Genomic DNA, 12,046 nt, shown 5'->3' on the forward strand with positions numbered 1-12,046 from the left:
CAGAAAAACCCCACAAAATTCCAGAGAAGTCCCACAAAACTCCCTAAATCATTTCAAAACCCTACCAATTCACAGGAATGTCCCACAAAATCTCTACCAATTCCCAGAACATCCCACAGAAATCCCACAAAAATCCCTAAATCTTCTGAAAACTCGACCAAATTCCAGAAACGCCCCATAAAATCAGCACAGTTTCCCACAAAATTCAAGAAAAAACACCACAAAATTCCCTAAATCTTTTCAAAATACCACAAAATTCTTGAAAAGCCCCACCAAATTCCCGAAACATCCCACAAAATGTCCTCAATATCCAACAAAATCCCAGAAAAGTCCCACAAAATTCCCTAAATCTTCTCAAAACACGGCCAAATTCCAGAAAAATCCCACAGAATCTCCACAAATTCCCACAGAATACATGAAAAATCCCTGATAATTCGTCAGTTCTCTACAGAATCTCACCAAATTCCAGAAAAGTAACTCAAAGTTCCACAAACATCCCACAAATTCTCCCTAATATCCAACAAAATTCCAGGAAAAAACACCACAAAATTCCCTAAATCTTCTCAAAACACAACCAAATTCTAGAAAAATATCCCACCAAATCTCCACAAATTCCCACAAAATACATGAGAAATCCCTCAAGATCCCTAAATCGCCTCAATATCCCACAAAACCACACAAAAATCCCACAAAACCTCCACAAGTTTCCAAAAAATCTAAGAAAAATTCCTCAAAATTCTTCAAGTCTCCTCAGAATCCCACACAATTCCAGAAAAACCCCACAAAATTCCAGAGAAGTCCCACAAAACTCCCTAAATCATTTCAAAACCCTACCAATTCACAGGAATGTCCCACAAAATCTCTACCAATTCCCAGAACATCCCACAAAAATCCCACAAAAATCCCTAAATCTTCTGAAAACTCGACCAAATTCCAGAAACGCCCCATAAAATCAGCACAGTTTCCCACAAAATTCAAGAAAAAACACCACAAAATTCCCAAAATCTTTTCAAAATACCACAAAATTCTTGAAAAGCCCCACCAAATTCCAGAAACATCCCACAAAATGTCCCCAATACCCAACAAAATCCCAGAAAAATCCCACAAAATTCCCTAAATTTTCTCAAAACACAACCAAAATTCCAGAAAAATCCCACCGAATCTCCACAAATTCCCACAGAATACATGAAAAATCCCTGATAATTCGTCAGTTCTCTACAGAATCTCACCAAATTCCAGAAGAGTCCCTCAAAGTTCCACAAACATCGCACAAAATCTCCTCAATATCCAACAAAATTCAAGAAAAATCCCACAAAATTCTCTAAATCTTCTCAAAACACGGCCAAATTCCAGAAAAATCCCACCAAATCTCCACAAATTCCCACAGAATACATGAAAAATCCCTGATAATTCGTCAGTTCTCTACAGAATCTCACCAAATTCCAGAAAAGTAACTCAAAGTTCCACAAACATCCCACAAATTCTCCCTAATATCCAAGAAAATTCCAGGAAAAATCCCACAAAATTCCCTAAATCTTCTGAAAACTTGACCAAATTCCAGAAACGCCCCATAAAATCAGCACAGTTTCCCACAAAATTCAAAAAAAAACACCACAAAATTCCCTAAATCTTCTCAAAACACGACCAAATTCCAGAAAATTATCCCACCAAATCTCCACAAATTCCCACAAAATACATGAGAAATCCCTCAAGATCCCTAAATCTCCTCAATATCCCACAAAATCACACAAAAATCACACAAAACCTCCACAAGTTTCCAAAAAATCTAAGAAAAATTCCTCAAAATTCTTCAAGTCTCCTCAGAATCCCACACAATTCCAGAAAAACCCCACAAAATTCCAGAGAAGTCCCACAAAACTCCCTAAATCATTTCAAAACCCTACCAATTCACAGGAATGTCCCACAAAATCTCTACCAATTCCCAGAACATCCCACAAAAATCTCACAAAAATCCCTAAATCTTCTGAAAACTCGACCAAATTCCAGAAACGCCCCATAAAATCAGCACAGTTTCCCACAAAATTCAAGAAAAAACACCACAAAATTCCCTAAACCTTTTCAAAATACCACAAAATTCTTGAAAAGCCCCACCAAATTCCCGAAACATCCCACAAAATCTCCTCAAAATCCAACAAAATCCCAGAAAAGTCCCACAAAATTCCCTAAATCTTCTCAAAACACGGCCAAATTCCAGAAAAATCCCACAGAATCTCCACAAATTCCCACAGAATACATGAAAAATCCCTGATAATTCGTCAGTTCTCTACAGAATCTCACCAAATTCCTAAAAAGTCCCTCAAAGTTCCACAAACATCCCACAAAATCTCCCTAATATCCAACAAAATTCCAGGAAAAATCCCACCAAATTCCCTAAATCTTCTCAAAACACGACCAAATTCTAGAAAAATATCCCACCAAATCTCCACAAATTCCCACAAAATACATGAAAAATCCCTCAAGATCCCTAAATCGCCACAATATCCCACAAAATCACACAAAAATCCCACAAAACCTCCACAAGTTTCCACAAAATCTAAGAAAAATTCCTCAAAATTCTTCAAGTCTCCTCAAAACCACACAAAGTTCGTGAAAAGGCCCACCAAATTCCAGAAAAATCCCACAGAATCTCCACAAATTCCCACAAACATTTAAATCAAATTCCTCAAAATTCTTCAAGTCTCCTCAGAATCCCACACAATTCCAGAAAAACCCCACAAAATTCCAGAGAAGTCCCACAAAACTCCCTAAATCATTTCAAAACCCTACCAATTCACAGGAATGTCCCACAAAATCTCTACCAATTCCCAGAACATCCCACAAAAATCCCACAAAAATCCCTAAATCTTCTGAAAACTCGACCAAATTCCAGAAACGCCCCATAAAATCAGCACAGTTTCCCACAAAATTCAAGAAAAAACACCACAAAATTCCCTAAACCTTTTCAAAATACCACAAAATTCTTGAAAAGCCCCACCAAATTCCAGAAACATCCCACAAAATGTCCTCAATATCCAACAAAATCCCAGAAAAATCACACAAAATTCCCTAAATCTTCTCAGAACACGGCCAAAATCCACAAAAATCCCACAGAATCTCCACAAATTCCCACAGAATACATGAAAAATCCCTGATAATTCGTCAGTTCTCTACAGAATATCACCAAATTCCAGAAGAGTCCCTCAAAGTTCCACAAACATCCCACAAAATCTCCCCAGTATCCAACAAAATTCCAGGAAAAATCCCACAAAATTCCCTAAATCTTCTCAAAACACGGCCAAATTCTAGAAAAATATCCCACCGAATCTCCACAAATTCCCACAGAATACATGAAAAATCCTTGATAATTCGTCAGTTCTCTACAGAATCTCACCAAATACCAGAAAAGTCCCCCAACGTTCCACAAGCCTCCCAAAAAATCTCCCTAATATCCAACAAAATTCCAGGAAAAATCTCACACAATTCCCTAAATCTTCTGAAAACTTGACCAAATTCCAGAAACGCCCCATAAAATCAGCACAGTTTCCCACAAAATTCAAGAAAAAACAACACAAAATTCCCTAAATCTTCTCAAAACTCTACCAAATTCCAGAAAAATCCCACCAATTCTCCACAAATTCCCACAGAATACATGAAAAATCCCTGATAATTCGTCAGTTCTCTACAGAATCTCACCAAATTCCAGAAAAGTCCCTCAAAGTTCCACAAACATCCCACAAAAATCTCACAAAAATCCCTAACACTTCTGAAAACTCAACCAGATTCCAGAAACGCCCCATAAAATCAGCACAGTTTCCCACAAAATTCAAGAAAAAACACCACAAAATTCCCTAAACCTTTTCAAAATACCACAAAATTCTTGAAAAGCCCCACCAAATTCCCGAAACATCCCACAAAATGTCCTCAATATCCAACAAAATCCCAGAAAAGTCCCACAAAATTCCCTAAATCTTCTCAAAACATAACCAAAATTCCAGAAAAATCCCACCCAATCTCCACAAATTCCCACAGAATACATGAAAAATCCCTGATAATTTGTCAGTTCTCTACAGAATCTCACCAAATTCCAGAAAAGTCCCTCAAAGTTCCACAAATATCCCACAAAATCTCCCTAATATCCAACAAAATTCCAGGAAAAATCCCACAAAATTCCCTAAATCTTCTCAAAACACGACCAAATTCTAGAAAAATATCCCACCAAATCTCCACAAAATCCCACAAAATACATGAAAAATCCCTCAAGATCCCTAAATCGCCACAATATCCCACAAAATCCCACAAAAATCACACAAAACCTCCACAAGTTTCCACAAAATCTAAGAAAAATTCCTCAAAATTCTTCAAGTCTCCTCCAAACCACACAAAGTTCGTGAAAAGGCCCACCAAATTCCAGAAAAATCCCACAGAATCTCCACATATTCCCACAAAAATCTAAATCAAATTCCTCAAAATTCTTCAAGTCTCCTCAGAATCCCACACAATTCCAGAAAAACCCCACAAAATTCCAGAGAAGTCCCACAAAACTCCCTAAATCATTTCAAAACCCTACCAATTCACAGGAATGTCCCACAAAATCTCTACCAATTCCCAGAACATCCCACAAAAATCCCACAAAAATCCCTAAATCTTCTGAAAACTCGACCAAATTCCAGAAACGCCCCATAAAATCAGCACAGTTTCCCACAAAATTCAAGAAAAAACACCACAAAATTCCCAAAATCTTTTCAAAATACCACAAAATTCTTGAAAAGCCCCACCAAATTCCCGAAACATCCCACAAAATGTCCCCAATACCCAACAAAATCCCAGAAAAATCCCACAAAATTCCCTAAATTTTCTCAAAACACAACCAAAATTCCAGAAAAATCCCACCGAATCTCCACAAATTCCCACAGAATACATGAAAAATCCCTGATAATTCGTCAGTTCTCTACAGAATCTCACCAAATTCCAGAAGAGTCCCTCAAAGTTCCACAAACATCGCACAAAATCTCCTCAATATCCAACAAAATTCAAGAAAAATCCCACAAAATTCTCTAAATCTTCTCAAAACACGGGCAAATTCCAGAAAAATCCCACCAAATCTCCACAAATTCCCACAGAATACATGAAAAATCCCTGATAATTTGTCAGTTCTCTACAGAATCTCACCAAATTCCAGAAAAGTCCCTCAAAGTTCCACAAACATCCCACAAATTCTCCCTAATATCCAAGAAAATTCCAGGAAAAATCCCACAAAATTTCCTAAATCTTCTCAAAACACGACCAAATTCTAGAAAAATATCCCACCAAATCTCCACAAATTCCCACAAAATACATGAGAAATCCCTCAAGATCCCTAAATCGCCTCAATATCCCACAAAACCACACAAAAATCACACAAAACCTCCACAAGTTTCCACAAAATCTAAGAAAAATTCCTCAAAATTCTTCAAGTCTCCTCAGAATCCCACACAATTCCAGAAAAAACACACAAAATTCCAGAGAAGACCCACAAAACTCCCTAAATCATTTCAAAACCCTACCAATTCACAGGAATGTCCCACAAAATCTCCACCAATTCCCAGAACATCCCACAAAAATCTCACAAAAATCCCTAACACTTCTGAAAACTCGACCAAATTCCAGAAACGCCCCATAAAATCAGCACAGTTTCCCACAAAATTCAAGAAAAAACACCACAAAATTCCCTAAATCTTTTCAAAATACCACAAAATTCCTGAAAAGCCCCACCAAATTCCCGAAACATCCCACAAAATGTCCTCAATATCCAACAAAATCCCAGAAAAATCCCACAAAATTCCCTAAATCTTCTCAAAACACGGCCAAATTCCAGAAAAATCCCACAGAATCTCCACAAATTCCCACAGAATACATGAAAAATCCCTGATAATTCGGCAGTTCTCTACAGAATCTCACCAAATTCCTAAAAAGTCCCTCAAAGTTCCACAAACATCCCACAAAATCTCCCTAATATCCAACAAAATTCCAGGAAAAATCTCACAAAATTCCCTAAATCTTCTGAAAACTTGACCAAATTCCAGAAACGCCCCATAAAATCAGCACAGTTTCCCACAAAATTCAAAAAAAAACACCACAAAATTCCCTAAATCTTCTCAAAACACGACCAAATTCCAGAAAATTATCCCACCAAATCTCCACAAATTCCCACAAAATACATGAGAAATCCCTCAAGATCCCTAAATCTCCTCAATATCCCACAAAATCACACAAAAATCACACAAAACCTCCACAAGTTTCCACAAAATATAAGAAAAATTCCTCAAAATTCTTCAAGTCTCCTCAGAATCCCACACAATTCCAGAAAAACCCCACAAAATTCCAGAGAAGTCCCACAAAACTCCCTAAATCATTTCAAAACCCTACCAATTCACAGGAATGTCCCACAAAATCTCTACCAATTCCCAGAACATCCCACAGAAATCCCACAAAAATCCCTAAATCTTCTGAAAACTCGACCAAATTCCAGAAACGCCCCATAAAATCAGCACAGTTTCCCACAAAATTCAAGAAAAAACACCACAAAATTCCCTAAACCTTTTCAAAATACCACAAAATTCTTGAAAAGCCCCACCAAATTCCCGAAACATCCCACAAAATGTCCTCAATATCCAACAAAATCCCAGAAAAGTCCCACAAAATTCCCTAAATCTTCTCAAAACTCTACCAAATTCCAGAAAAATCCCACCAAATCTCCACAAATTCCCACAGAATACATGAAAAATCCCTGATAATTTGTCAGTTCTCTACAGAATCTCACCAAATTCCAGAAAAGTCCCTCAAAGTTCCACAAATATCCCACAAAATCTCCCTAATATCCAACAAAATTCCAGGAAAAATCCCACAAAATTCCCTAAATCTTCTCAAAACACGACCAAATTCTAGAAAAATATCCTGCCAAATCTCCACAAAATCCCACAAAATACATGAAAAATCCCTCAAGATCCCTAAATCGCCTCAATATCCCACAAAATCCCACAAAAATCACACAAAACCTCCACAAGTTTCCACAAAATCTAAGAAAAATTCCTCAAAATTCTTCAAGTCTCCTCCAAACCACACAAAGTTCGTGAAAAGGCCCACCAAATTCCAGAAAAATCCCACAGAATCTCCACATATTCCCACAAAAATCTAAATCAAATTCCTCAAAATTCTTCAAGTCTCCTCAGAATCCCACACAATTCCAGAAAAACCCCACAAAATTCCAGAGAAGTCCCACAAAACTCCCTAAATCATTTCAAAACCCTACCAATTCACAGGAATGTCCCACAAAATCTCTACCAATTCCCAGAACATCCCATAAAAATCCCACAAAAATCCCTAAATCTTCTGAAAACTCGACCAAATTCCAGAAACGCCCCATAAAATCAGCACAGTTTCCCACAAAATTCAAGAAAAAACACCACAAAATTCCCAAAATCTTTTCAAAATACCACAAAATTCTTGAAAAGCCCCACCAAATTCCAGAAACATCCCACAAAATGTCCCCAATACCCAACAAAATCCCAGAAAAATCCCACAAAATTCCCTAAATTTTCTCAAAACACAACCAAAATTCCAGAAAAATCCCACCGAATCTCCACAAATTCCCACAGAATACATGAAAAATCCCTGATAATTCGTCAGTTCTCTACAGAATCTCACCAAATTCCAGAAGAGTCCCTCAAAGTTCCACAAACATCGCACAAAATCTCCTCAATATCCAACAAAATTCAAGAAAAATCCCACAAAATTCTCTAAATCTTCTCAAAACACGGCCAAATTCCAGAAAAATCCCACCAAATCTCCACAAATTCCCACAGAATACATGAAAAATCCCTGATAATTCGTCAGTTCTCTACAGAATATCACCAAATTCCAGAAGAGTCCCTCAAAGTTCCACAAACATCCCACAAAATCTCCCCAGTATCCAACAAAATTCCAGGAAAAATCCCACAAAATTCCCTAAATCTTCTCAAAACACGGCCAAATTCTAGAAAAATATCCCACCGAATCTCCACAAATTCCCACAGAATACATGAAAAATCCTTGATAATTCGTCAGTTCTCTACAGAATCTCACCAAATACCAGAAAAGTCCCCCAACGTTCCACAAGCCTCCCAAAAAATCTCCCTAATATCCAACAAAATTCCAGGAAAAATCTCACACAATTCCCTAAATCTTCTGAAAACTTGACCAAATTCCAGAAACGCCCCATAAAATCAGCACAGTTTCCCACAAAATTCAAGAAAAAACAACACAAAATTCCCTAAATCTTCTCAAAACTCTACCAAATTCCAGAAAAATCCCACCAATTCTCCACAAATTCCCACAGAATACATGAAAAATCCCTGATAATTCGTCAGTTCTCTACAGAATCTCACCAAATTCCAGAAAAGTCCCTCAAAGTTCCACAAACATCCCACAAAAATCTCACAAAAATCCCTAACACTTCTGAAAACTCAACCAGATTCCAGAAACGCCCCATAAAATCAGCACAGTTTCCCACAAAATTCAAGAAAAAACACCACAAAATTCCCTAAACCTTTTCAAAATACCACAAAATTCTTGAAAAGCCCCACCAAATTCCCGAAACATCCCACAAAATGTCCTCAATATCCAACAAAATCCCAGAAAAGTCCCACAAAATTCCCTAAATCTTCTCAAAACATAACCAAAATTCCAGAAAAATCCCACCGAATCTCCACAAATTCCCACAGAATACATGAAAAATCCCTGATAATTTGTCAGTTCTCTACAGAATCTCACCAAATTCCAGAAAAGTCCCTCAAAGTTCCACAAATATCCCACAAAATCTCCCTAATATCCAACAAAATTCCAGGAAAAATCCCACAAAATTCCCTAAATCTTCTCAAAACACGACCAAATTCTAGAAAAATATCCCACCAAATCTCCACAAAATCCCACAAAATACATGAAAAATCCCTCAAGATCCCTAAATCGCCACAATATCCCACAAAATCCCACAAAAATCACACAAAACCTCCACAAGTTTCCACAAAATCTAAGAAAAATTCCTCAAAATTCTTCAAGTCTCCTCCAAACCACACAAAGTTCGTGAAAAGGCCCACCAAATTCCAGAAAAATCCCACAGAATCTCCACATATTCCCACAAAAATCTAAATCAAATTCCTCAAAATTCTTCAAGTCTCCTCAGAATCCCACACAATTCCAGAAAAACCCCACAAAATTCCAGAGAAGTCCCACAAAACTCCCTAAATCATTTCAAAACCCTACCAATTCACAGGAATGTCCCACAAAATCTCTACCAATTCCCAGAACATCCCACAAAAATCCCACAAAAATCCCTAAATCTTCTGAAAACTCGACCAAATTCCAGAAACGCCCCATAAAATCAGCACAGTTTCCCACAAAATTCAAGAAAAAACACCACAAAATTCCCAAAATCTTTTCAAAATACCACAAAATTCTTGAAAAGCCCCACCAAATTCCCGAAACATCCCACAAAATGTCCCCAATACCCAACAAAATCCCAGAAAAATCCCACAAAATTCCCTAAATTTTCTCAAAACACAACCAAAATTCCAGAAAAATCCCACCGAATCTCCACAAATTCCCACAGAATACATGAAAAATCCCTGATAATTCGTCAGTTCTCTACAGAATCTCACCAAATTCCAGAAGAGTCCCTCAAAGTTCCACAAACATCGCACAAAATCTCCTCAATATCCAACAAAATTCAAGAAAAATCCCACAAAATTCTCTAAATCTTCTCAAAACACGGGCAAATTCCAGAAAAATCCCACCAAATCTCCACAAATTCCCACAGAATACATGAAAAATCCCTGATAATTTGTCAGTTCTCTACAGAATCTCACCAAATTCCAGAAAAGTCCCTCAAAGTTCCACAAACATCCCACAAATTCTCCCTAATATCCAAGAAAATTCCAGGAAAAATCCCACAAAATTTCCTAAATCTTCTCAAAACACGACCAAATTCTAGAAAAATATCCCACCAAATCTCCACAAATTCCCACAAAATACATGAGAAATCCCTCAAGATCCCTAAATCGCCTCAATATCCCACAAAACCACACAAAAATCACACAAAACCTCCACAAGTTTCCACAAAATCTAAGAAAAATTCCTCAAAATTCTTCAAGTCTCCTCAGAATCCCACACAATTCCAGAAAAAACACACAAAATTCCAGAGAAGACCCACAAAACTCCCTAAATCATTTCAAAACCCTACCAATTCACAGGAATGTCCCACAAAATCTCCACCAATTCCCAGAACATCCCACAAAAATCTCACAAAAATCCCTAACACTTCTGAAAACTCGACCAAATTCCAGAAACGCCCCATAAAATCAGCACAGTTTCCCACAAAATTCAAGAAAAAACACCACAAAATTCCCTAAATCTTTTCAAAATACCACAAAATTCCTGAAAAGCCCCACCAAATTCCCGAAACATCCCACAAAATGTCCTCAATATCCAACAAAATCCCAGAAAAATCCCACAAAATTCCCTAAATCTTCTCAAAACACGGCCAAATTCCAGAAAAATCCCACAGAATCTCCACAAATTCCCACAGAATACATGAAAAATCCCTGATAATTCGGCAGTTCTCTACAGAATCTCACCAAATTCCTAAAAAGTCCCTCAAAGTTCCACAAACATCCCACAAAATCTCCCTAATATCCAACAAAATTCCAGGAAAAATCTCACAAAATTCCCTAAATCTTCTGAAAACTTGACCAAATTCCAGAAACGCCCCATAAAATCAGCACAGTTTCCCACAAAATTCAAAAAAAAACACCACAAAATTCCCTAAATCTTCTCAAAACACGACCAAATTCCAGAAAATTATCCCACCAAATCTCCACAAATTCCCACAAAATACATGAGAAATCCCTCAAGATCCCTAAATCTCCTCAATATCCCACAAAATCACACAAAAATCACACAAAACCTCCACAAGTTTCCACAAAATATAAGAAAAATTCCTCAAAATTCTTCAAGTCTCCTCAGAATCCCACACAATTCCAGAAAAACCCCACAAAATTCCAGAGAAGTCCCACAAAACTCCCTAAATCATTTCAAAACCCTACCAATTCACAGGAATGTCCCACAAAATCTCTACCAATTCCCAGAACATCCCACAGAAATCCCACAAAAATCCCTAAATCTTCTGAAAACTCGACCAAATTCCAGAAACGCCCCATAAAATCAGCACAGTTTCCCACAAAATTCAAGAAAAAACACCACAAAATTCCCTAAACCTTTTCAAAATACCACAAAATTCTTGAAAAGCCCCACCAAATTCCCGAAACATCCCACAAAATGTCCTCAATATCCAACAAAATCCCAGAAAAGTCCCACAAAATTCCCTAAATCTTCTCAAAACTCTACCAAATTCCAGAAAAATCCCACCAAATCTCCACAAATTCCCACAGAATACATGAAAAATCCCTGATAATTTGTCAGTTCTCTACAGAATCTCACCAAATTCCAGAAAAGTCCCTCAAAGTTCCACAAATATCCCACAAAATCTCCCTAATATCCAACAAAATTCCAGGAAAAATCCCACAAAATTCCCTAAATCTTCTCAAAACACGACCAAATTCTAGAAAAATATCCTGCCAAATCTCCACAAAATCCCACAAAATACATGAAAAATCCCTCAAGATCCCTAAATCGCCACAATATCCCACAAAATCCCACAAAAATCACACAAAACCTCCACAAGTTTCCACAAAATCTAAGAAAAATTCCTCAAAATTCTTCAAGTCTCCTCCAAACCACACAAAGTTCGTGAAAAGGCCCACCAAATTCCAGAAAAATCCCACAGAATCTCCACATATTCCCACAAAAATCTAAATCAAATTCCTCAAAATTCTTCAAGTCTCCTCAGAATCCCACACAATTCCAGAAAAACCCCACAAAATTCCAGAGAAGTCCCACAAAACTCCCTAAATCATTTCAAAACCCTACCAATTCACAGGAATGTCCCACAAAATCTCTACCAATTCCCAGAACATCC

The sequence above is a fragment of the Cyanistes caeruleus genome, chromosome 5 (assembly GCF_971803275.1).
Source record: "Cyanistes caeruleus chromosome 5, bCyaCae1.hap1.1, whole genome shotgun sequence".
Lineage (NCBI taxonomy): Eukaryota > Metazoa > Chordata > Aves > Passeriformes > Paridae > Cyanistes > Cyanistes caeruleus.